Source organism: Panthera pardus, unplaced genomic scaffold (genome assembly GCF_024362965.1).
Source record: "Panthera pardus isolate Hobbes unplaced genomic scaffold, ASM2436296v1 HiC_scaffold_27, whole genome shotgun sequence".
Lineage (NCBI taxonomy): Eukaryota > Metazoa > Chordata > Mammalia > Carnivora > Felidae > Panthera > Panthera pardus.
The window spans coordinates 98,094,292-98,121,809 of record NW_026526843.1 but is presented as its reverse complement, the minus strand read 5'-3'; the positions used below and the strand labels follow the sequence as shown (position 1 = coordinate 98,121,809).

General features: G+C 41.0%; 1 protein-coding gene and 1 long non-coding RNA gene across 19 annotated transcripts in view; both read right to left on the bottom strand.

Annotated features, from left to right (window-relative positions):
• Nucleotides 1-27,518, bottom strand: part of DMD (dystrophin) — a 2,111,713-nt gene that overhangs the window by 412,719 nt on the left and 1,671,476 nt on the right. The gene's annotated exons all lie outside the window — the stretch shown is intronic.
• On the bottom strand, nt 2,333-7,371 carry LOC128773913 (uncharacterized). The gene is made up of 2 exons (XR_008418394.1): nt 6,090-7,371; nt 2,333-5,843 (listed from the first exon to the last, which is right to left on the bottom strand). It is a non-coding gene; the product is annotated as an uncharacterized LOC128773913 (long non-coding RNA).

Genomic DNA, 27,518 nt, shown 5'->3' with positions numbered 1-27,518 from the left:
TTATTTGGAAACAGAGTCTTTACAGAGGCAATCAAGTTGAAATGAGATCATTAGGTTGGGCCTGAATCCAGTATAACTCTTGTCCTTATAAGGAGAAATTTGGAGACACACACACAAACAGCGAGAACAGCGTGTAAAGATGAAGAAAGAGATCTACAGGCCAAGGGACACCAAAGATTGCCAGCAAACAACCAAAAGCTAAGGGAAAAGCATGGAACGGATTCTTCCTCAATGCCCTCAAAAGAAACAACCCTGCAACACCTTGCATCTGAGTCTTCTGGCCTCGAGAACCATGAAACAATAGATCTCTGCTATGTAAGCCGTCCAGTTGCTGGTATTTTCTTATGGCAACCATAGGAAACGAACATAAAAATCTCCCGAAGGGCCCACAAGAAGTTGGTTGAGCGGACAGCACGTAGAGATGGGGAGAAGAATTCGGACTGTATACCTTTTAATTTCTGAACCATGAAAATGATCACCTATTCAAAAATAAGTAACGTAAAAAAAAATCAAGGAAAACCCCATAAGTTATCACCTTTTAAAAACCTCTTAATCGAGTCAAATAATTTGAATGGATCTTTTGTATACTGTATACGTGCACATTTACAGCAGAGCAGAACACGTTAATATAATGTTTCCATATTCAAGTCCACCTCTCCCGTTCCTATTTACTCAGATCACAAATTTTAAAGAGTGTTAATCTATGCCTACTATTACGTGAAGTAATATGCAGGCCGAAGCGATACAACATACCTTCTTTATCACAGAAGCTTAGAGCTGAGTGACAGATACTAGGAAAAAGAACTTAAATGCAGCAGGAAACCAAGTCATTTTAACATCTTGTGCCTCAGTTTTCTTATCGGTAAGGTAAGTGAGATAAAATGAATGTTGAAGTCCTAAAATTCCTGGATTCTTTTTATTTGATTTTATTTGCTGTCTACAATTATACTCTGAGATAACTATAAATGCACGTGCAGTTGTGAGAAATCCAAGGTACCTCTGAGCAGTTTCCCCAAAGGTAACACCTTGGGAGACTCTAGTCCAATATTGCAACTGGGATACCGATGTTGATGAAATCGAGGTAAAGACTAGTTCTAACCCCACAAGGATCGGTGCTGTGCTGCCCTTTTAGAGCCACACCCACTTCTCTCCTATCCCCGTTGTTCCTAACTCTTGGCAACCATTAATCTGTCCTCCGTTCCATAATTCTGTCATTTTAAGAATGTTACGTAAATGCCCTCGTGTGGTATATAACCTTTCAAGATTAGCTTTTTTTTTTTTTTTTTCTCAGCATAATTCCTTGGAGATTCACCCAAGTTGTTGCATACGTTGATATTTCATTTCTTTTTAATGCTGAGTAGTACCATATGGTACGCACGTATCGTGGCTTGTATAACCATTCGTTGCTAAAAACCGTCGGAGTTGTTTCTGCTTCTTGGCTATTACAAATAAAGCCGGTGTGAACATTTTTGCACGGGTTTTGCGACAAATGCCCAAGGGTGCAATTGCTTGGTTGTGTGACAGTTGTATGTTTAGTGTTACAGAAAACAAACTGTTTTCTAGAGTGACTGTACATTTTACATTCCTTTGTTTCGAATGTTTAATTTTTGAGAGAGTGAGAGAGCGTGAGCGGGGGAGAGGCAGAGAAGGGGAGGGGGGACAGAGGATCCGAAGCGGGCTCTGTGCTGGTAGCAGAGAGCCCAATGTGGGGCTTGAACTCGGGAACCATGAGGTCATGACCTGAGCAGAAGTCAGAGCTTAACCCAGGCGCCCCTACATTTTACATTTCTACCAGCCACGTATGAATGATCCATTTTCTCTGCATCTTTGCCAACATTTGGTACTGTTGCTATTTTTGGTTTTCGCCATTCTCATAGGTGTGTGGGGCTATCTCGTTATGATTTTAACTGGCATTTCCCCGACGGATAATGTGGCTGACAATCTTTTCATGTGCTTCTTTACCATCGCTATATATCCTTTGTTCAAAGGTCTCTTCATTTGCTCATTTTCTAATTGGATTGTTTTTATTTCAATGTTGAGTTTTGAGAATTCTTAATATATTCTAGATACTGGCATATTTAAAATTTTATCTTATTGTCGTAAGAACACTTAAGACAAGGTCTCCCGTCTTAACAAATTTTCTAGTGTGCAGTGTGTTACTGTCGACTAAAGGTGCAATGTTATGCAGCAGAACTCCAGAGATTATTCATCTTCCTTAACTGAAACTTTAAGATTCTTCTTCTTCTTTTTTTTTTGGCACGGATATCCATTTAATTCTTACAACAACCATTCTACGTTTACAGATGAGGAAACCGAGACACAGAGATGTCAATACACTTTTTCACAGTTACTTGGATAATTAAAAATAGACCCAAAGTCCAAAACCGAGCTAATGACATACCATTTTGTGAACTAGCTTGGAAATCATGAAGGAAGCAAAAACAATAAAATAAAGTTTATAAAAAGCAAGCCAGGGGTACCATCTAAAAGTATAGAAATTCTATTTAGGTTTGGTAAATATTTTGACATTTTGGTTTTGCTTTCAGTTTATAGTTTCTAAAAAATCTAAAACTGTAGTTTTTCTTGTTCACACTACTGTGAAATAAAGAAAACAAAACAAACAAAAGCCAAATTATGATCTGGTATATAATAAAACATTAGTATCTGCATTGAGTTTAGTTTGAATTTATGCAAACAAATGCCTGCTGTCCTTATTTTTGATTCAACTCAATTCAATTTGGTTCAAACTCCTCACATAAACCTCTTAAAAGCAATCGCGGAAGACTCTGAAATGATTAAGAGAGTACTGTGGGCGTTTTCCATGGAATTCTGCATGTCGTCTAACAAAACCATTGGGAGTCTTAAGGGTCTACACCTTAGTCCTTGGTTGGCTATTTGCTACCTCTGTGGAGTTTTGAAGTCAACTTGTGGAGGGCTCATGGTAACACAGAAGATTCTGGTTCATGGAAATGCAAATGCGTTTGCCTCCTGGAAGGCAATTGACTTCTCTTTGCCGGTGTTCAGCCTTACTGCCTCTGTTATCAAATGCTCATCAGCATTCCTGACTGTTTATTTGTGTGTCTGTTCTTCAGACCCTCCTTTGAACCTCCTGCAACATCTCACTGATGCACTCATTAGTTACTGATTTAATGAAATCTTTGGCACATATTCATTTTATATTTGTACAGTTGTCCTGATCTGAACTTTCTTGAAAATTAGCCTTTAATAAAACACAAACATAAATCCTATCTGTTTATCCATTATTCTATTTAAAAAAAGGTACCTGTGTATCTGACACTTTGCCAGATTCCTGAGCCACAACTTCTAATGATAACATCTTACATATCCAAGGGATGTTTCATCTAAACTTTTAAATAAATGCTGGCATGACGCTATCCACAAAACAACAGGCTTTCTTCAGATTTCACCAGTTTTCCCCACCTATGTCCTTTCTCTGTTTCAGGATCCAGTCTGGGATCTCACATTGCATTTAGTCACCAGGTCTTTTTGGTCCCCTCTGGTGTGAGAGTTTCTCAGTCTTTTCTCGTTTTTCATGGCCTTACGACTCTGGAAGAGGACAAGTCAGGTATACCGCAGAATGCCTGTAAAGTCGTGAGTGAGGTTTTCTCATGATGAGGCCGAGGTTACGGCGCTTGCCCTTCTCATCACATTCTACCCGGGAGGATGTGATAGCAACATGATTGTCATGGGTGATGTTAAACTTGACCACCTTAGTCAAGGTGGTGCCTGCCAGGCTTCTTTTCCATTGTAAAGTTGTTTTTCCTTTTCTTTCTTTTTTGAAAGCAGGTCACCCAGTTCAGCTCATACTCCGGGGAGAGGGAAGATGAAATCTCACCTCCTAGAAGGGGAGTATCTGCACATTTTTTGGAATTCTTTTATAAGAAAGATTTAGCCTGCCAATATGGTTTTTCGGTGCACAGAGAAAACACATTATTATCTGGATCGCTGCTGTGCGGCCAATCTCCTTTCTCTCCTTTTCTAAATCCATAAACTGGCTTTTGCCTCTTATGGGCCGGTGTAAGTTAAAAGGTTTCTTTATCTTAGGTTATCATTAATTTATTTGTTTAGGTGACTTTTTTTTTTTTTTTGGTAGGTTCAAGGAGTCAAGACTAATAGGGTTTTCAACGTATTTCTGTGGGTACAAATTGGACCGACACACGGGGAAGGGAAATGAGCTGACAGTGTGTGTATCACTTTGAATCACTGGGTGTCCTACTGGGAATATTGAGTTACTTAAGCTTCAAAGAAAGATGTGACAATGGCCAACCATATTTCAGTTTCAGATTTTAATGTTCTCACAGCCTAGGTGGCCCATCAATTTTTTATGTGAAGTTTTTTTCCGTAAGTTCTCCAACAATTTTCCTGGGCAAGATTGCTTCAAATGCAAGACTAATTTTAAGCTCGATTAAAATGTTAAAGAGACTGTCATGCCATTTGTATTATCCTTTATGAAAAAATCAATACTTTAATAGACTTCCTTGGTAAACTATTTTGAGAAATTCGATAGGATTGTTAAATAAAGCAGAACTCCCCATCCGATTCCAGTCTTTTCTATGTATTTTCTGACAAAGGGGTAAAATAAGATAAAGCAATGGGTTACATGGCTAAAGATTAATTTTTTTTTTTTTTTTTTGCAGGAACTACCGCTTTAACACATCAGAGTGTTCTGAACTAAGAGTGGAAATCTGCCTTAGAGAACTGTTAATTGTCTGTCTGAGTCCTGACGCCTCAAATTTAGCAGCTTATTCATCTTCTATTATAACACTCGCCACATTCTTTTACAATAAGTTATTTTATTTTTTTCCAAGACTTTTTAAAAGTTTATTTATTTATTTTGAGAGAGAGAGAGAGAGAGAGAGAGAGAGAGAGCACGCAGGAGGGGTAGACAGAGGGGGAGAGAGAGAGAGTTCTCGGGGCTCCAACTCTGGAACTGTGAGATCATGCGTGACCTGAGCGGAAATCAAGAGCCGGTTGCTCAATTGACTAAGCCACCCAGGTGCCCCTACAGTTAATTTTTTTTTAAAGGATGTGTCTCCTCTGCTAGACCATGGCCCCTGGCTTCAAAGGCTGCAAAGATACAGCCACATTTATTCCCTCGGTATATTGCATCATATCTGGCAAACAGTCTCGCCAGCCACATGTCAAGTGCTGTAGAGCCACACGTGACTAGTGGCTCGAGTATGAGATGGCACAGGTGTAAAATATCATCCTAGAGAATTCTCTTTGACAGTGCTAGTTTAGAGTGGGGTCTCTCAACCTGGGCGCTATTGATATATTAGATCAAATCATTTTTTGTGGGGGGGGGGGGCTGTCTTGCGCACTTTAGACCATTGAGCGGCATCCCCGGTCTCTACCGACTAGATGCCAGTAGCGTCCCCACCCTCCGGGTGACCGCCAAAGGAGTCTTTACACGTTGCCATATATCCTCTGGGGATAAAATCGCCCCCGGGTGAGAACTACTGCGTTGGAGAAATTCGGCTTCAACTAGAGTGTCGGAAGCCCTCACGTTGCCAAGACTTATTCCTAGGGACGGCTGAAAATCGTTCTCTTTTCCAAAGGATCCGGATAAAAAATAAAAAACAAATAAAAAAAGGATCCGCCTGTAACTTACATGTTTTCTATAAATACAGGAGGCAATTCTGGTTAGTAAAAAGAAAATCTATTAGAGTAGAATCGCGCTACACTCATGAGAGGCAACTTCTCCCTAATTTCTCTGAAGCAGGCATACCTTGGACCCATCAAAATATTAGCGACGAGGAAGCAACCATCCTAGGGCTCTTTCTCGGATCGGTGTATTTAAATTCCAAAAAAAAAAGGGGCGCCTGGGTGGCTCGGTCGGTTGAGCGTCCGACTTCGGCTCAGGTCATGATCTCACGGTCAGTGAGTTCGAGCCCCGCATCGGGCTCTGTGCTGACCGCTCAGAGCCTGGAGCCTGTTTCGGATTCTGTGTCTCCCCCTCTCTCTGCCCCTCCCCTGTTCATGCTCTGTCTCTCTCTGTCTCAAAAATAAATAAACGTTTAAAAAAAAATTACAAAAAAAAAAAACAAAAACCAAAAAAACACAAAAACCCTCACCGCTTCAATGAACACTGGCCTGGCTTCAAACTGTGAGATCCCACGTTATTTTTCTTGGATGGGTTTCTCCGGCTACAGGAGTGTCTTTCTTGCCCATGTGGCATGCCAGCAGCGCTGGGGAAATAGCTTCACCTTGAAAGCAAGTGTTCAACGGATGACTATCCGGAGTTGTTATATAAATACCCCGGCTCTCTTGTCATTTGGCTCGGATCACTCGAGGGCATGTGCTGTCAGTACACACACAGTCGGCACAGTGGGGTTAGACGGTACCAGGGTAGTTTACTTGATAAGGAATCTTCTCCTGAGTGCCTTCTCTCCTTTGTCTCGCTTCCTCTCTATTTATCTATGAATATTTTATTCCCTTCCCAAGTAAATCCTTGTCTCAAGTCTGCTCTGACTCAGAGTTGGCATTAAATTCTGGACTCTGGGTCAGCTTCTGGGGAACTCAGAATGAATTATATTTATTTACTTGTATTTATTTAGTTGTTGAACATCCTCCCGATTTCCTTTTGTGATGAGGTGAGACGTGCATGACATAAAATGAACCATTTAAAGGCAAACAATGTGATGACATTTAGTGCATTCGCAATGGGGTATAACGACCACCTCGTTTTATTTCCCAAACTCCAAAATAAAATCTCATGCCCAGTTCAGCAGTGACCCCCATTTCACCCTCGCCGTGTCCCAGCATCTACCGCTCTGTATTTTGTTTTTATACATTCACCTACGCTGGATGTCTCATAAAAATGGAATACGTGTCCTTTAGTATTTATCTTCGTTTGGTTAGCAAACTATTCTCAAAGTTCATCCGTGTTGGTACTTCATGCTCTTTATGGCTGAATGGTATGCCACCGTAGGCATACACCACAATTTCTTTACCCATTCATTGGTTCATGAACGTTTGGGTTGTTTTTACCCGCTGGTGTTACAAATAGCGCTGCTATGAGCATTCGCATACAAGAATTCTTTTGAGCACCTGTTTCCGATTCTTTTGGGTATATACCGGGCAGGGAAACTGTTGGGTCATGTGTTCAATCTATGTTGACTTTTTGTGTAAATGCCAAACTGTTTTGTACGACGGCGGAACCATTTTACGTTCCCGACAGCAAGGCACACGTGTTCCAGTTTCTCTAACATACGCACCCACGGTTGTCATTTTCCATTTTTTTGCTTTATCATAGCCATCTTCAGGAGTATGAAGTGATACCTCACTTGGTCTTTGTTTGCATTTCCCTAATGACTAATGATGTTGAGCATCGTTTCTTTATTTTTTAAATGTTTTTAATGTTTATTTATTTTTGAGAGGGAGAGAGAGAGAGAGGGAGAGAATGAGTGGGGGCGGGGCAGCGAGAGAGGGAGACACAGAATCCGAAGCAGGCTCCGGGCTCTGAGCTGTTCAGCACAGAGCCCAACGGGAGGCTGGAACCCACGAAGCGCAAGATCATGAACCGAGCCAGAGCTGGATGCTCAACCAACTAGGTCACCCAGGTGCCCAGAGCATCTTTTCATGTGCTTGTTGGCTATTAGTATTTCTTCGGCGAAATGTCTACTCAAGTCCTTTGTCCATTTCCTAACTGAGCTGTTGCTTGTTTTAGCTGTAAGAACAGTCCTTTATGTATTATGGATACTAGATACTTACTAAATATACTATTCAGAAATATTTTTGTCCATTCTGATGGCTGTCTTTTCATTTGACTTGTTAAATAATATCCAAAAGTTCCAAGTGTTCGTGAAACCCAGTCTATCTATCTTTTTCCTTTGTTACTCATACTTTTGGTACCATATCTAAGAACCCACTGCAAATCCAAGGTCATGAAGATTTACCCTTCCTTTTTATTTTTAACAAAAGGATGTTTTAGCCTTACTGTGCCTTGTCAAAATATTTGGCTCTGCTCTTTTTCAACAACACAGAGTAACCGTAGTGCGTGTTCTTGCCAGAGAATTCCTTTCTATAGCTGAGGTTCAATATACAGTACTTGTGGAGAATGGCTTAAAGGTCACATAGAGACCCCATGTCTTGCGTCACCACAGCTGCATTTGTTTGAAGCATTTTGCTCTGGTCCCTTGTAGAAATGGTTCTTACTTCACGGTAAAATCGTCAGAAGACACGTTTTACCCTTAATTGAAAAATATTATAGATATTCAGTCCCTTCACATTGCGTGGGTCCTAGGAAACATTTTCTTCTTAACATGAGGGCAAGTGTAAAAGAGTTGTTTCAAGAGAGGTGGCGATTTCTGTTTTATTAATAGTCGCCAATTTTCATATGTAATCAAATGCATAGACACACGTGTCACGGGAAGGCTGTGTAGGTAAAAACCGAATCAGTTTAATTTTTATCAGTGATTAATATAAAATGGTATGCTTATCTTTTTAACAAAACAACAATAAATTTACTTATTTTCTATATTATGACAAATTATGGGAGAAACATTTTTTTAAAATGAAAAGGAAAAAGTAGGTTGGGGGGGAGACACAATCAAACACATGGAAACCATGGTGCAAAGAAAGAAATGGCAAGAGGGGCAGCTGGGGGGCTCCAACTCCAGGTTTCAACTCAGGTCACGATCTTGCAGTTGGTGGGATCGAGCCCCACATCGGGCTCTGCGCTGACAGTGCGGGACCTGCTTGGGATTCTCTCTGTCCCTCTCTCTGCCGCTCCCTTGTTTCCTCTCTCTGCCGCTCCCTTGTTTGCTCTCTCTCTCTCAAAATAAATAAATAAGCATTCAAAAAAAGAAATTCCCCCCCCCAAAAAAAAAACCAAGATGAAAAAATAGAGAAGAAAAAGAAGCACTTCATGGAAAGGTACGTATATTCAGAAGGATATATCTGTTTAAAAGTGGTAAAAAGGCATCCGTACTTACATCTACACAGAGAAAGGGAAGGTGGTGAAGAATTACGTAGAAATCCAGAGAGAATGCGTGTGAAAGGGAGCAAGACAAATGATTTAAGACTGACAAAGATAGAGAGCGTTCTCAGATAAAAATAGAGGTTTACCGAGTGATGCCCATATCCTGAAACCCTCCAGGCAATTCCCCACTAGAGATTGCTTTCCACTGCTTTCTGAGCTTTCTCCACAAGGACAAGACGCACAGGGGTAATTTTCAAATGTTGTAACCATCAGTCTTCAGCAGGTGAGAACATTCTTCCAATTTCGAGGTTCTAGTCGAAGTGAGCGAGCCATAAGATAGCCCTTTTAAGTCCATCAGATGCTTTGTTTTGACTATTCCTTGGTTCATGGCAACAAATCGTTTTCTCATCAAAAGTCACAGGGCAGAGATTTCATTAGCTAAGGGCACCCAAATCCCACTCTTGCTTCTTCACGTGATATAAACACGTGAGAAAACTTCGGGAAATTGTATTAGGATCTGCTTACAGGGGGATGGTTGATGAAGGTGGTGTCTGTATAGTGCCCATGTGGTTGTGTCCCATCTCCGTCCTAGCCTGAATACTTTCAACCCCTGCACATAAAGTCTCAAGTGTGCAAGTGTGGGAACATGCATGCTGTCATGAGGAGCGCTACTAAGAAAAGAGGATTCAAAAAGATGGAGGCTTTTAAGTGGAGATATGTGATATGGACGGTGGGCAGAGATTAACTGTGAGCACGTAACGTGCCTTAGGAATCAGATCCATAAATCTTCTAGGCTATACGACGCAGCCAATGAACAATCAATACATAAACTCTATCTTCTGATCCCGACGTTAGAGTCCTGGATACGGTTTTAATAACAAGCTGTAGGTTTTAGAATTTAATTTTAAAAGTTATCCAAATGTTGCATGTATTTATTTCAAAACATGAAACAATACGAGAACTTATAATGAAAACCAGCATACCTCTACTCCCAACCCTTTCTACGTGAGGTTTTCTTTACTCCAAATGCTCTAGGCTGTTCTTTTCCAATGTTCACAGCCATACGGCTAACTATTGTGCTTAGAGCCCAGCTTCTTAACTTCTCAATTGTAGTCGTTATCCATCGATCGCTCAGGAAAATGAGGACCCAGGGCTCTCCCGCCCACCAATATTCCTCGCACATGGCTGCACGCGTATGATCTCAACAACTAACAAAACTAAAACAAAACACACCCCAAAACCAAACCCCAAAACCACCACCACCAACAAAAACCCTTTAAATAGCACATAGGCAAAACACTTGAAGAAACATTTCCCTGAAGATGATATTTAAATAGGAAATAAAGCAAATGAAAAATACTCGACATCACTAGCCATTAGGGCAATGCAAATTATAACCATCACGAGATCTCACTACCCGTCTACGAGAACAGCTAAAATGGAAAATGTAGCGACAATACCAAATGTTGATGAGGATGCAGGGAAACTGAATCACTGATATATTGCTGGTGGGAATATAAAATGTAAAATGATACAGCCACCAGGAAAATAGTTTGGCAGTTTCTTTAAAAACTGAATACACATTACCATATGGCCCCGCAACTTACTCGTGGGCACTTATCCCAGAGAAAGGAAAATTTACATCCACACAAAAACCTGTACACATATGTTCATAGCAGCCCAGTCTGCAATAGCCCAAACCTAGAAACAACCATTCACGTCCCTCAACAGGTGAAGGTCTTCAAAAAAAATTTTTTTTAACGTTTATTTATTCTTGAGAGAAAGACAGAGTGCAAGTGGGAGAAAGACAGAGAGAGAGGGAGACACAGAATCCAAAACTCTGTCAGCACAGAGCCCTACGTGAGGCTCAAACTCACAAACCATGAGATCATGACCCGAGCCGATGTCGGATGCTTAACCGACTGAGCCACCCAGGCGCCCCATGTCCTGGTTTTGATAGTCTATGATAAGCCATGTAAAATGTAACAAGTGGGGGGACTTGAATAAAAGATACATGGGACCTCTCTGTACTATTCTTGCTTCCTGTGTATCTCTATTTCAAGATAAAAAAGTTCTTAAAATATCAGTATTTAGGGTTTATCTTACTGTGACTAAGATTGTTGGCTGTTAGGTCAAATACTGAATACAGTGATAATATTTCTTTTTTCGCATCACTTACTGTTCTTCCCGGAATAAGTTACTTTTTTCTTTGCTTCATTTTAAGTATCTGCATACTTATGTCTTTGCAATCACTTTCAGATAAGTTTAGAGCCAAAGCAATTGCTCTATTTGTCTATTCTCCTCCCCATTCCTCCAACCTTCATCAAAATATTCTTCTGAGAGTCTTTTATCCTTATGTTTGAATTCTGACCGGTTGCTTTTTGAAAATGGTTTATTTCATCCTAGTTGTGAATAACAACTCAGTAGGGTGTATTATTGTATGTAGCAGTTTAAGTTTACCTTCCTTCGACTTCTTTTGCTACTTTTGAGAAGTCCACTATTGTTCCTTTGTAGGTAATCTCCTTTTCTTTCCCTGGGCATTTGTAAGATCTCTCATTGTCTTTAATAATTGACAATTTCACTGCAACGAGTCTAGGTGGAATTTTCTTTTCCTTCGTTGTCTGAACTGGGATTTCGTGGCTTCCAAAATTGGAGTATTGATGTCTTTTAGCATTTCTGGAAACCTCTAATTGTTTGAATACTGCTTCCTCCCATTTATTTTTCTAAACTCCAATCAGATATATGCTATGCTTATTCTATCTTTCACGTCTTAAGTTTTTTAAACACCTTTCTTTTCTCCTTGTCTTTCTGTGCTGTGTTTTGAGTAATTTCTTTAGATCACCTTCTAGTTCACTAATTCTTTTTCAGTTTTCAGTTTCTGTTTAAAATGTCCATTGAGTTTTATTATTATACTGATTATGTATGTAATATATAGTAGACTGATTGGGAATTTATTCAAATTTACCATTTTGTTTTGTATTACTTTATTGGTTTCTTCAGCTTTCGATTCTTTGGTGTCTTCAACCATTTCAAACATGCTCATTTAATTTCTGATTTCAATAATTCCATTACCTGAAGATACTGAAGGCAGATCTAGTTTTTCCCAGCTGACTCTTGTGTATAGCATTTCCACGTGTGTTTTGCAATTTTAGATTGTGAGCTCAGGTTGGATAGGGTATTAACTGTGGAAACTCTGCACGGCCTGAACTGAAGGTGCATCCCTTCAGAAAGTGTTTGATCCTCAGGAAGTTACCAACCTATGAATACTTCCTGTAAATTTCTGGGTCTGAGGCTTCTCAGAACCACAGAGGTAGTATTGATTCAGGCCCCAAACACGCGAGAGGAATTCCTGATTTCGCAAACCCTTCAAGAAGACATTTTCCTTACCTAGAACTCAGGGTGAGTTGGACAAGTTTCCTTGACATCTCCTCTTTCTGCTAACTGGATTTTTACCCAGGCTGCTCTTGCACTACGGGTGTAGCTCTTTAAGGATCTTGATTTGTATGGGGATCTCGGTTATATTCTAGGTGGTTCCTCCTATCTCTGAGAAGCTATTAAAACCTGAGCTTCTTGTTTATCAGCACACAGCCAAGGCGATGTTTTATATGTGACCCTGCCTTTCTTGTTGGTTTGTGTAAGAAGTTTTGTCAGAATAGCTTGTCCATAGTTTTGTCTGAAACAGACTGTTCTCTAGACCTGCAGAACAACTGTGGTACTAGGCCTTTTCACCCCCTCTCTCATCTTGGATCCTAGAGGCCATCTTCTCTGTTGTTTACTTCTTGGGTTTTCATGGAGCTTGTCTTCTGGTAGCTTCTTGAGGAAGGTACTGCAAAGTGAATTTTTGATACCCCGAATGCTTGACAATATATTTGTTAATTCTAATTTGAACATTATTTTCCCTCAGAATGGTAAAGGTGTGGATTCTTTCGCTTCTGTCTTCAAGTATTGCGATTAAGAGGGCTGATGCCATTCTGATTTTCTTTTTTTTTTTTAAGTTTATTTATTTGGAGAGAGAGAGAGAAAGAGAGCACAAGCGGGGGAGGGGTAGACAGACAGGGAGAGAGAGAATCCCAAGAAGGCTCCAAGCTGTCAGTGAAAAGCCCAATGCAGGGCTTGATCCTACAAATAATGAGATCATGACCTGAGCCAAAAACAAAGAGTTGGTCGCTTAACCGACTGAGCCACCCAGGAGCCCCATCCATTCTGATTTTCAGTCCTTCATTAGTGACCTGGTTTATGTTAATCTCTCTCTCTCTTTCCCTGTCCCTCTCTCTCTCTCTCTCTCTCCCCCTCTCTCTCTTCCTCTCCCTTCCTGCCTGTGCTCCTCCCTCCTTCCCTCCCCAAATCCACCTCTTTCTTTGGAAGGTTTTAGAACCTTACTGCCTTTCTGAAATGTCACATGATATATCTTGTGCGTGTGTGTGTGTGTGCGTGTGTGCGTGCATGTGCACGTGTGCATGCACGGAGCCTGGTGGGGACTTCCAACCTTAAAACATATGTCTTTCATTTCTGGGAAATGTTCTCACGTATATATTCTTGATAAATTGTTCCCTATATTTTCTCCAGAATTCCTTTAGTGAGATGTTGGATTTCTTGGACTTCTCCTTTAATTTTACCGTCTTTTCTTTTTTTTATTATTCATTTCTTAGTCTTTATCTTATCAGCTTTCTTGGAGATTTACCTTCCACTTTCAATTTAATTTTACATCTTTGCTATTACATTTTATTTTCCGGAAGTACATCCTTGTTCTCTGAATTTTTCTTTTTAATAAAATCTTCTTTTATGGATCAAATATTCTCTTTTATGTCCTGGAGATATTAATTATGGGTATCTGTTTTCCCCTGAGTTCTTCCCCCTCCCACCCCATATTTTATATTTTGGTCTCATTTCTTACCCACATTTAGGATCTAGGCACTAAAAATTAATGATAAGCCTTGCTTGATGAGCTTCTCACCAGGTGAATTTCATTCCGTGTATGTGGGCAAAGACCTCCAAATAAGAGTATCTCGGGGTCTTTTCTCTAAGGCCACTCAGTTTCTCCGGAGAAAAACATTTAATCTCCTCTCTGGGAGTGTCCACTTGGCAGCCAGTCAGGACTTGAGCCTTGGGGAAAGTGGGGGAATCTTCTTCCGTATGTGCAGTTTCATTCACTTCCCATTCTCATCGTGGAACTTCTCCCCGCCTTCTCCTCTACCCGATGCCCCCAGATGTTGAACTTTCCCAGCACAATTTCCTTGGAGAACAAACCTCTGGTTTCCTGGTGAGGTAGGGAAGAGGCAATAATTTTGATTCCATGAAAGGGGCTGAGAGGTATGAGGATCTAAATGCTTCTTAGACACACTCTTGACAAACGTCTCTCCTATCAGCCCCATGGTCATCTCTGCCTTCTGTAGTAGGTGGAGCGTCCAACTTCTAAAACTTTCTAGGCTCTTCGTACTTGGTGTTCAGTTTTCTTAGAGATGCTAACTTCTCCATTCCCTTTACACACCCTCAAAATTTGTCATTGCTCGTATTTTATTGTTTCGACTCCCATATACTTTGCCCTTGTAGGTAAATATTTTATTTCCTTCATCCTCATTTTAACAGAGTTTTATGATCTACCATTTCTAACCGGAAATCCCTATAAATGATCTATGGAAAGAAAACTTTTGCTAAGGAGACGTCGGGCCAGTTGCATAGGTCAGGGGTGAAACAAACGTGGGGGTGGGATCTGTGATTATTTCAACTATTTCTATTCACTGAAGGAGTGCAAATAAGGACTGCTCTATATATGACATAGAATTCTTTCGGGGCTTGAATTTCCCAGGTGTAACTGATCAGCAATATTTATTTTCCTCTTCATTTTTTGCTATAAAATATGTGGGAACAATTTTCAACTTTGAGCTGCATGCAGGGCTTTCTTTTAACTGTTAGGTTGAAACAGGCAGAAAGAAAACCCTGCTAGTTTTGTAGGGCTGAGACATGTGAAGACTGTAAATAGTATATGGTACAGGCTGATATTTTAATATACTATTTATGGACCTCCTGGAAATTGTACTTTGTGTGCTAGCTTCTCCTGGGAAATCTGGATTATCCCAATATTTGTACCTCTGGAGCTTTCTCAGGCTGAATGAATATGTACACACAAGGTTGTATTCTGGTTTGTGTTCTGTTCGTCAAGAGAGATGACATGGGACGTGAGAAGATTTGAGTCAGTTAAACTGAAGAATCCGGTGAGGAAAACATTTACTTCTGTTCGTTGCACTCTTGTAAATTCTGGCTCTTTTACACTCGCTTTTGACATTTTAGGGAGATAACATAAACAAGCACTTTGTCAACGATAAAGAACCATATACAAATGAAGCACATTACTCTAAGCATTTATAAAAGACCCTTTGAAACCTATTTTCGTTATGATGGGGCACCTGTGTGGCTCAGTCAGTTAAGAGTCTGACTCTTGATTTCAGCCCAGGTCATGATCTCATGGTTTGAGTTCGAGCCCCGTGTCGGGCTCTGTGCTCACAGAGCTGACAGCCTGCTTGGGATTCTCTCTCTCCCTCTCTCTCTCTCTCTCTCTCTCTGCTCCTCCCCTGCTCTTATGCTCTCTCTCTCGAAAATAAACATTAAAAAAACTTACATTGACTATGAGAAAAGAGGACAAAACCAAGTCTTCCAATAACCAGGGTTCATTACTATTAACTATGATAATCATGATATAACAATAAAATGCAGCTACTAACACATACTAAGCTTTCATGATACGCAGGGCACTATGCTAAGTACTTTATATAACTTATTTCACTCAATCTTCACAATATTAACCTTTGTTCCTCTTATTTTAGAAATGAATCCCAGAGAGGCTAAGCTGGTAGGAACCTCACACTGTGATCTTATGCGAGTAGCACAGCCAATGTTCAGACACAGTTAAGCTTTGATCACTACGGTCCACCGCAGGATAGTTCTGGTGCAAAGGACTGCCTTTGTGCGAGACACAGAAACGTAGATGTGAAAGGCAACTTAGAAATCTTGCCTATTGAGGGGCGCCTGGGTGGCTCAGTCGGTTGAGCGTCGGACTCTTGATTGCGGCTCAAATCGCTCAGGTCACGATCTCCTGGTTCGTGGGTTTGAGCTCTGCGTCGGGCTCTGCACGGACAGCACCAAGCCTGCCTGAGATCCTCTTTTTCCCCTCTCTCTCTGCCCCTCCGCTTCTTGGGCTTTCTCTCTCTCAAGACAAATAAACTTAAAAAAAAAAAAGAAAAAGAAAAAAGAAATCCTGCCTATCGTCAAGGAATCTAATGTTCTGCAAAGCTAGGTTATTTGTCCACGAATACGCAGCTATATGGGGACACATCCAGAAAGGGTACCCAGATGGCCAGCACTTTACTTGACCACTAAAGTGAGATACACCAAGCCAAAGGCGGATGGCTTCTTCGGCAATGCAGCAAACCTACCTTTTTTTTTTTTAATCACAAAGTGCTTGGTTAACTCGTAACCCCCTATATAGCTTCTCTCTTCTTAGTCTTCGGCAACCTTTCATCGTATTTGACCATGTTAGATGAAAAGCTAACTCCAATTCACTTCCAGGGGTCCAAAGAAACCCAGGATTTTACTACCAGAGGCACGTTTCTTCGAATCTTTTACAAATGTCACCTTCTCCATAAAAATTCCCCGCTGAAGTGACGTGTGGAATATTTCATGGTTCCTGCGCAATCGCAAAGTACATAGTGAGCATCAAGCTACATAAGATATATGTTAATAAGTCTATCTAAACTTGCTAAATTTCTACTATCAGAACGTACAATTCCCAAGGGCTAGGGGTTTCCTCGCCACCTTCCCGCCTCCTTTCAAACCCATGGTGCCTTCATAACTTCTTGATGAAAACGAGGTGGATTCGGCTTCTGATGCAGTTCTGTTACAAATTTGCTCCGCTCTTTTAACCTTTGCTGTGTTTTAGATGTCTAATGAAAGTAGTTGTAGAACTTCTGTGAGATTTCGTGAAATCTTTTTTCACACAAAATTGGTGCTACAGAAATAAAACCCCGGCTGTCTGCTTTCACTGTTGAGCCTCTGAAGTTATCTATGAACTACTGAGGAAAGTGGAACAAAAGCCACAAAAGCTTGAAATATGTCGAGTTTAAGTCTGCAATTTAATTGCAAAATTAATGAAACAAAAATCATAACAGTCACGGCAGGAGCGAAATCATGCTGGTACAACTGCTGGGTTTGTCCTTAGGTGTTATTAACTCTGGAGGTTGTATTCATCGTGGCGCTGCCTTTTTGGAAGGGAGGGCACATCAGGATTTTGAGTGCATACTTTCGAGTTTTTCTTTGACACCGTAGCATATAATATGGAATCCTAAAATACAAAAATGTGTCTACCTTGTATGACAATGAATGCAAAGCTCATTGTAAGGCGTTTCAAACCTGAAGCACAACACCTTTAAAGTTCAATTCATTTACCGGGCTGCTTGGCTGTGTTCCTTTTTAGAATCACAGCAGCTTCCTACAGAAACAGCGTTAAATGGACCCATTGCAACCCGCCAAGAAATAATTAGCTTCTATCATTTTACCTTATGTATTTGTATGTTCCATAACATGGGTCGGCACGCACATTCCCTTACTAGTTCAAAAACCATCAGTGAAGTCCAGGTCGGAAATGTAATTAATTTGCCAACTACCTCTACTATAGAGAAAAGATAGCAATTTTCTTAAAGTATTTATTTAATTTTATTAAAAAATCACTTTTATTTCAAAATGGTTGAAGACTCGCAGGAAAGTGCAAATATAGCACAGAGTTCCCGTGTACCCGTCACCCAGCTTTTCCCAGCGTCAGTATCTTAAATAACCATAGGACAGGGTCGCCTGGGGAGCTTAGTTGGTTAAGCATCTGACTCTCGATCTCGGCTCGGGTCATGATCGGCTCATCTGTGGGACTGAGCCCCACGTCGGTCGGGCTGTGCACTGACAGGGCAGGGCCTGCTTGGGATTCTCTCTCTCTTTCCCTCTCTCTCTCTCTCTGCCCCTCCCCTGCTTGCACACTCTCTCTCTCAAAACAAATAAATAAACCTAAAAAAAATATCCATAGCACATGATCAAAGCCAGGAAACTGACATCGGTAGAATGCTATTAAGGGAAATACAGACCTCATTTAGATTTTGCCATTTTTAATGCAAACTCTTTTTAAGACATAATTATTTTAATCTGGTTTAAATGCTAACTCTTATGTTAGACAAATGTGCTTTATAGCTACTTTAATATCATTCTAAATTGTTCTAAACAATGTTCAATGCAGCACAATTATAAGAATGATTTTTTTTTATCATTTAACTGAGGCAAAACTCTCTGCTTTCTGCTGTGGATTAGCTGCCAGAGAAAATTTCAAAATTATTATTTTTTTTTAAAAAAGGAAAGGAAGCACCTTGATGGAGAGAGCCTGACTTTTTATCCCCCTTGATAGGCGTATGCTCAATTACTCCTTCGAAATTGTATATGAAGCTTTAGTTCTGCTTCTCTGCTCCCACGACTCAGTTTTGACCAGTGTGTTTCTTAACATCTGGTTCAATATTCACAGCAGATCAGCTTTCAAATACATTTAAAAAAAAAAAACAACAACCAGAAATTAGTCGATGCTACATCTACAATCTAGAGGCCCTTTAGAATATTCTGCTGGAAATAAACAAAAATTCCAAAACAAAGAATGCATACTTTCAGACAAAAAGATAGGACTTCATCTATCTATTGCTCAGTATTGTTCCTCACCGTTCCTATGCTAATAAGTCACTCAAAGAAGCAAAACAGCTGGCAGAGTGATGTAGCAAACATAAACAAGTATATACTTCCGATATATTTTAAGTGGTTGTTCATTATTAATTTTTATAAAATGTATTACAATCACATTAATCCCAGTAGTCTCATATGTTTGTAACGCGGATGTAAGCAATTCAACATGAGTTCACTGTGATTTGACTTCAATTAATACTTGCTTAGTGTAAAGTGTTACTTGCCTTCTGAGGGTATGGCCTTAACGACTACGCCTCTTTTGGTGAATGCCAGATTGTTATGAATTCCTATTTTATTCATTATAACAACATCAATCAGGGAAAAGCTCATTTACTATTAATGTGAATGTACCAGGTAATTCCATTCTAATCTAGTAGTGATTAATGTTCACTTGGTAAGTAATTACAATATCACATTTCAAAGGGCTAGCATTGGACAACACTCATTTTGTGCGGCCTCTCAAAGAACCACAGCGATTTGGGCTTAGAACTGAAAAGGCTTAAGAGAGGAAATCAACCTGGGGACAAAGACCTCGGAGGCTTCTTATGTGGCCTGGCTGAAGAGAATAATGGTTAAGGAAGAGATGTGCAAAATATATCACTTTTTTTGGTCAGTTAGTACGCTTCATATACCCTTAGAATTATCACCGTTCCATTTGTAAAACAAAGAAAAATGAAACTGATAGAGGTTCCACAAGCCACTGTTCCAGTTCCATGATGTCAGCGAATTTTCAAATTACATGGTTTCCCTGTCCGAAATGACAGGTTCGTTTCCAGGTAAGGAAGAAGTTATATTTAAAAGAAGTAGCTCTTTTGACGTCATAATTTCACACATAAGTTAATCAACATTTAAGTTCTCTAATTTTGGACCAAAATGATCATTATATGGCAAAACTAAATCGACTAAAAACATATATTGATGATTTGTAGTAATATTACAGTTCTGTCCAATTTTAATAAGCTGGATGCACTCCCATCAGCATCAATAACCAGAGAGATTCCCACACACATTGATGCTTAATATATTATTGGGTTGAACTGGGTCAGTGCTGATCCCTGATTTTAAAGATCCCAGGAATAATAAGTTTACCGTAGAACATTACAGGCTATCTGTGTACATCTGAGATATATGTGTTACATGGGTGGGGCGGGGGAGACAGGCAAGAACCTCCAAACAACCTTGAAGCACAGGCAGGAGACATACCATTAATCTTATTTCACAGATGAAGAGATTGACGCTGAGGGCAGCTAAGAGACTTGCCCTAAATCCCACTACAGAGCTTTTACTGGAAGCCGGGGCTTCTAGCTCTTGGTTTTACGTCCTTTCCTCTACCGCCTAGCACCATCCTGCCTCCACTCACTTGTGACAGCTTCTAGAGAACAGAGGTAAGAAAAATAGCCAAGGCTTTACTAGTACCTGAATAACTAAAACTATTGGACCAATAAGGAGGCCAGGGGAGAGGAGGTAAAAAAAAAATAAGTCAGGAATGTGGGGATTTTCAAATCCCAGGTCACGCACTCCACGCTCATTCCTCACAGGATTTGAGTTACAAATCCTACCGGATGGCGGTCTTGGATTTCTGTCGCCCTATGAGAGCCACTAAAACTAAGATGGGCCTGGAACACAGACCCGGCCGATCAGTAGATACAACGGGCCCTGGAGGGTAGCAAAGGGAAGAGAAATAAAATTGTGTACATGTTTGATCTTGAACAAGTCATTTGCTATTTATTTCATTTTACTTCCATCAACAATGACCTACTGATCAACAGTGAACCATCAATTTCAACAAATAATCACACCTACCACAAATCATGTTATGAATGATGAAGAGAAGGAATAAGAGAACAAGGCTATTGCCTTCAAGAAGTTCACAACACACAAATATTTGAAAGCAGGTTCCAATGGGCGTGCCACACCACATGGTGTGCTTAGGTTTTAGGCACCTGGCTGTGGATCACCCTCAGCCTTGGGACATAAAGGCAGGTACCGAGGAGTCTGGAGCCCCCCGGCCCTGAGACACCTCATCTGCTTACTATGACGTCACAATGACTGGGGAGGGCTGCAAACAAGTCTGGGCTTTTTTTATGGAAAGGAGGGAATGTGGATCTCAGCTGCGGGAGAGATGGGACTTTGGGAGAAGATATTTCTAAGAAGAAGGATGATAAACCGAAGCTTAAACCATAAGACAGGCAAGAGTCCTGGTGAACATTTCAGCCAGTGGAAAAAACAATGAATCCAAGAGCATTAAGACTCGTCCAGATGAGCACGCTTCAAATTGCTTGCTACAAACGCAAAGAGTGTGCTACAGCTTTGGGGGATCATTTGTCTTCCTCCTCTACCTTTGTCTGCCCCAAATTCCACCCATTGGCCAAATGCCTCCTTCCCTGGGACGTTCTCATTTTTGCAGCCTCTGGCTCCCTTAGATCACCTACACCCACATTTCCCCAAATGGGGTTTGCCTAATCCTATAAGTAGGGAGCTGATCTGTAGCGTTGCACAGGACCGTTTACATTGTAATATTTATTTTCATGTGGACGTCTTATTAAAAAAACCCCACACCAGCACATCAAACTATAATGTTACAGGTATTATTACTTGAAGATCAAAGCAAAAAAAAAAAAAAAGAAGCTAATTTTAAGAAAAAACATTAAATAATAGTATAGATGTTACTGAAAATACTGGACAATGAAGGTATTTTATTTTCCCATTACTGCTGTAACAAACTACCACTTAGCAGCTTAGGACCAAACAGATTTTATGAGCCTACAGTTCTGGAAGTCAAAAGCCTGAAACGGGTCTCCTGGACTAAAATCAAAGGGCAGGTAGGACCGTGTTCCTTCTGAAGAAGCTAGAGGAGAATCTGTTTCCTTGTCCTTTCCAGCTATCGGAGGTCACCCACACTGCCTGGCTAGGGGCTCCTTTTTCCTTCGGAGCCAGCAGAGTGGCATCTTCCTATCCCTCTCTGTCTCTGACCCCCACTCTCTCGCTTCCCTCTTTGGTTTATGAGGACCCTGGGATTATACTTTGCCCACCCACGTAATCCAGTATCATTTCCCCGTCCCAGGGTCACCTGATTGGCAACGTTGGTTCCGTCAGCAATTATAATCCCCCCTTGGCATGTACCATAGCATATTCTCGAGCGTGGGGATTTGGATGTGAACATTGTCGGGAGGCCCCATTTAAATCAAGCCACAAGCCGGTGAGCTGAAGAAATACCTATCGTGATACTTAACACAGACCTTAAGTGATAATTTTGACGGGTAAACTAGTAAAACAAAAACAGAGCTCACCAGGGACTGGCACCATTAGATCATAACTGAAAGGGCATGTTAACAACCAAAACCATCACGAGAACACGATCTCAGGGCGAAGGCAGACTTTCCTAAGAAAGGCGGGGGACAGGCTTCCATCATTTCTCTGTCTACTCCCTCCCCTCCTCTCTCTTTCACTCGTCATACTTCTCACTTCTGTGCTGATTGGGGAAATCTTCACAGATCATCTGCATTGGAGAACTCCCGCCTGTACACTACTTAATGTGATGCTTTGCACACCGTAAACCCTCAAGAATGTTGTTCGATGAGTAATCACAGTGCGAATGGAGCCATTCACAATGGTGTGTTACCAATTCTGGAACTGAATAAGGTGGTCATTGCAGCGTACTGTCATAAAAACTTACGGAAAAGAAACATTTTATATGGAAGATATTGTATTCTCCGTTATTTTAGCAATACTACTGAAGCGTATTAAAGTCATGCTGTGACTTTGTAGAAAGCTATGCCTTACTAATTTAGAAGGACACACTGACTCCTTGTTGACTGGCTTGGAAGTGGGCTTACCATGTTGATTTGGCTCTTTTTAATTCTCACCTGCCAGTCTGAGAGTTTTCTTTAAAATGGTAATGATAACAAATGAATCAATAAAGTCTTATGGGGATTTAGTGTAAAAGGAACTAAAAAAATCCAATTTCCAGACTGCCAGATCTATTTAGCACATGTCATAGTATAGCTTAACCCGTGGTGCATTCACAAAATACAGGTCAAAGTTAAATTTTATAAAGATGGAGAAGAAACAGTCCTCACAAACCATTTCACTGGAATAGACAACCTTAGGCTTTTCGCCAGAGCCTTTAATTAAAACAATTCTTCCTGATGGTCTATGTCCAATCAGGTACAGTAGAACATTAATAAAACGTGTTTTACATTCTCTGGTTTGCTTTTTAATGGATATTTCAATGAATTGAATTTGAAAGCCGTCAATTTATATTGTTTTAACAAAAACAAGTTTACTTTGCTTTCCCATACAGAAACGCCTATGTTATTGAAAAAAACTTGTTTAATGTTTTTATTTTATTTTTGAGAGAAAGGCAGAGTATGAGCAGGGGAGGGGCAGAGAGAGAGGGAGACACAGAATCTGAAACGGACTCCAGGCTCCAAGCTGTCAGCACAGAGCCCGACGTGGGGCTCCAACTCGTGAACCGTGAGATCACGACCCGAGCCGAAGTCGGACTCTTAACCGACTGAGCCACCCAGGCGTCCCAGAAACATCTATATTATTTTTTTTTAAAAAACAACATATTATTTAAAGGTAAGATTATCAGAATATTAAAAACTAATCCTATAAAGAGGGATGATAGTTGGATGCTACAAGGCAAAAATAGTAAAATGTTAATGGCAAATTATAGGTGGTGGGTATACAAATGCTCACTATAAAACTCAGCTTTGACATATAATTAAACTTTTTTTTTCTAGAGAGAGAGGGGGCACAAGAGAGCGAGGGGCAGAGAGAGAGAGGGAGAGAGAGAGAAGCAGGGCACACCCGAAGTGAGGCTCACCCCATGCGAAGGCTCGAGCTCACCCGATGCGGGACTTGAACTCACTTAACCGTGAGACCATGACCTGAGCTGAAGTCAGATGCTTAACTGACTGAGCCACCCAGGTGCCCCTTTAATTAAATATTTTTATATCAAAAAGTTAGAAAAAAATTAATCCCGAATTGCAAATATGATATCCGTATGTATTTGTATGTTGGCACTGCCATTTTTGTTGCCTTTCCCTTTTCTATAGGCATGATCAGTAGCCATTTAACTTTGAAATATCTGAATAACAGTTTTTCGGGGCGTGCTCATCTTGTCTGACTTAATGGCTGAGAGATGTGACAGCCCCTGTGGACCAGAAGTCTGTTCTCCAACTTGAGATTACTTCGAAGAATATATAAAAATTAGTTGGGCTGAAGAGGGGAGGTTAAGTGGAGGTCTTCCTAGCACACAAGAGTATGGAGACAAAGGCTGAGTAGTGTCCAGGTAGCTTTGAATTGTTTGCTATATCTCTCCCTCAGAAGGACTCAAAGAAAAGGGGTCATGGAAAAACTATATCAGGAATGGCCTCGAATGCTACTCTAAGGACGTGCGAACTTATCTTAAAGGTACTGAAGAGTTTTAAACACAGGTGTGGAGGTGACAGGGTCAGCCTTCATGTTAGACGATGAAGTGAAACTAGATGCAGAAAGACCAGTTTAGAGGCTACTCGAGTTTTCTAGGCGCAAGTACTACGATAACATCATCGACAACAATCATAGTGCCTGTTCTTTCTTGGTTGCATTTCACGTACCTGACTCTCTCTGCATGGAAATCGCAGTGAAGTTGCAGGATCCAAAATCAACATACAAAAATCAGTTGTTTCTTTACGCTAATAACACACTCCCTGGTAAGGAAATTTGAGAAACCAATTCCATCTACAGTATCGGCAAAAATAATAAAACACTTCGGAATAAATTTATGTAGGGGAATGAAAGACGTACACCCTAAAAACTACAAAAACATTAATGATAGAAATTAGAGAAGACACAAGAAGAAAAAAATGGAAAGACACCCATGTTCATGGATAGGAAGACTTAATATTGATAAGACGTCCATACTACCCAAAGTGATCTACAGATTCAGGGCAGTCCCTATCAAGATCCCAATGCCATTTTGTACAGAAATTGAAAAAAAAAATTCTAAAATTCATACGGAACCAAAAAAGACCCTCAATAGTCAGAAAAATCTTGAAAAAGATGACTAAAGCTAGAGGCATCTCACTTCCTAATTTCAAAATATGTTACACAGCTACAGTAATTAAATGGCACTGGCATAAAGACATACAGACCAATGGAACGGAAGAAAGAGCCCAGAAATAAATCCATACTGACCTACCACAAGAGTGCCCAGGATCTACAATGGGGAGAGGATAGTGACGTCAACATATGATGCTGGGAAAACTGGATATCCACATGCAAAAGAATGAGCCTGGACCCTTATCTAACACTATACACAAAATTCAGCTCAAAATGGATTAAAGATTTAAATGTAAGACCTGAAACTGTAAAACTCCTAGAAGAAAACATAAGGGAAAAGCTTCATGACGTTGGTCTTGGCACTGATTTCATGGATATGAAACCGAAAGCACAGGCAACAAAAGCAAAAACAGAAAAGTGAACTATCTCATTCACTCCTTTCAGTCCGCCAACACAGACATTTCAGGAGGAAAGTGAGGCTCGAAGGAATTAAGAAATTTGCCTAAGGCTACAAGATTTGAATCAGGTGTGCTTGACTCCACAGTGATAAAAATCTGGAAACGAGGGACAGTCAGAGAAAAGTCTGCTTCAGGAGAGATTTTAGGATGAAATCAGCAATATTTCGTGTCAGAGTAGATGTGTATACAAGGGAGAAGTCAGGCTGGACCCAGAAGCTCCTGCCTTAGAAAACTGGGTCATTTTCTGAAAGAGGGAAGAGAAGTAAATGTCCGCATTTACTAGGAATTTCAGTCTGGGACATGAGAATTGTGAAATGACTACGGGCAGGAGTCAGCCTCCAAATATTTAACATCCGCAATAGCCAAAGCCCGACCAGACAGAGCACACACTAGCCGGGGCACCCTACCTGTGTTTATCACTGCACATCAGTCCCGTGGCCCGGATATAGAGGTTCATCGGGGAGTTGCAGACATAAATATGGAATGAACCCCCAGAAAAAGATACAGGAAGCAGATAATGATTCGGGGCTTGTCCGCTCATAGGTACTAAATGGAGCTTCTGATGAAGACGTGATCGTGAAAAGGGCATGGGATGGAAGGCGGCCAAGGGCTGAGGATGGGGTCTGCGGAACATCCACACTTGGGGGAGAGGCAGGGCGTGAATCACCCGTGAGGGAGACGGAACAAGAGGCGGATAGGTCAGATTTGAAAACCTGGGTAAGAGGATGCCAAGGAACTCAATCAAGAAGGAAAGAATTACACAGAGAGACTGAGTCAGGTGATTTGGCAAGGCGGGGAGGACATCGATTGCCTCGGTGACAGCAGTTGGATTGGCAGGGCGGAGTAATAAGCAGATAATAGGGGTTACCTGAGCAAATTGTGGGCAAGGAAGGGGAGTTAGCCGGCTGTGCTATTGTTTCACAAAGATTGGCCGTGACATGGAGAGCGGAGAGGTAACGACGGAAGGGCGTGGGAGAAGAGCAGTGTTGAGGTTGAGACGCGTGTTTGTTAACTAGGAGGAAGGGCACTAACGGGTAAACTGACAGCAAACAATCAGCAGGAAGGTGGCCTAAAAGTTACGGTGGAAGGGGATTCTGATGGAACAAAGCTCTGAGGAGATGGAATTCAGAACAGGGTTACACTCACGTCCTTTCCATATCCTACTAGTCACACGGCAGCCAGAGTGACTATGTAGAAAAAAAATAAACATAAATCACAAATGTGTCAGCTGTTTTCCCAATGAGAATGTAAACTCTAGAGGGTGGGAACCCGTCCGCCAGGTCAAGGGCTGGGGGAGGGGAGACATGCGAATAGAAGTAGGATGAATGAAGAGCAGAGTGTGTCTGCAGGGGAGGCCGGGAGTCCCTAGTCTCCTGTGTGCTTCGGGAAGAAATCGCCCATGTAAGGAATTTGGAGGTTTTCCCTTTGTGACTGTGACAGACCTGCCTTGTTGAACCAGTCTAAGAAACTTCTGGTTACTCCATTTCTCCTCCTTTCTTAACACAATGAACAACTTAATATTTAGCTGCTTCTTCTTCTTCTTTTTTTTTTTTTTTAAATTTCTTCCTCCCTACTCATCCTTACCTCCAAAACCAATCATGGCTTTTTCCAAAGTATCCCTCATGACTGCCACGAACATAAACTGAACCTTAGATTTGCTGGTGCTAATTTAGCCTACGAGAAACTACCGACCAAATTAAACCAAAATAACTCGTTATGCCCCATTATGTAGGAGACTTTGCTAGACTAGTTTTTTTTTTAAGTATTTATCTATTTTGAGAGAGAGAGGGAGAGAGTAGGGGAGAAGCAGAGAGAGGGGGAGAGAGAAAATCCCAAGCCCACACGGGGCTCGATCTCATGAACTGTGAGATCGTGACCTGAGCTGAAATCAAGAGTCAGGCACTTAACCGACTGGACCACGCAGGCGCCCCTGGACTAAATTTTTTTAATGATATTTTAATTAGTGGCTCACCAAGTGTGGTCCTTGACCAGCAACAACAGCTATTCCCCAAGAATGTGATAATACAGATTCTGTGGCCCCACCCAAACCTAAGTGATCACACATTTTGATGTCTCTTTCTCCATCAAAATGTCTTCAGTGGTGAAAGTCACGGCAGAAAATTCATGCATCTAGTTTTCCTTCGTGCAACGGTTCTCAGTAACAGTCCAGTAACCTCCATCTCAACTGGAAACTTGTTAGCAATGCAGATGATCGGTCCCACCCCAGCCCTAAACTGAATCTGAAGTTCGGGGGGTGGGACCCTTCCTTGTGTGATTTATCAAGTCCCTCAGGTAGTTCCCCATGT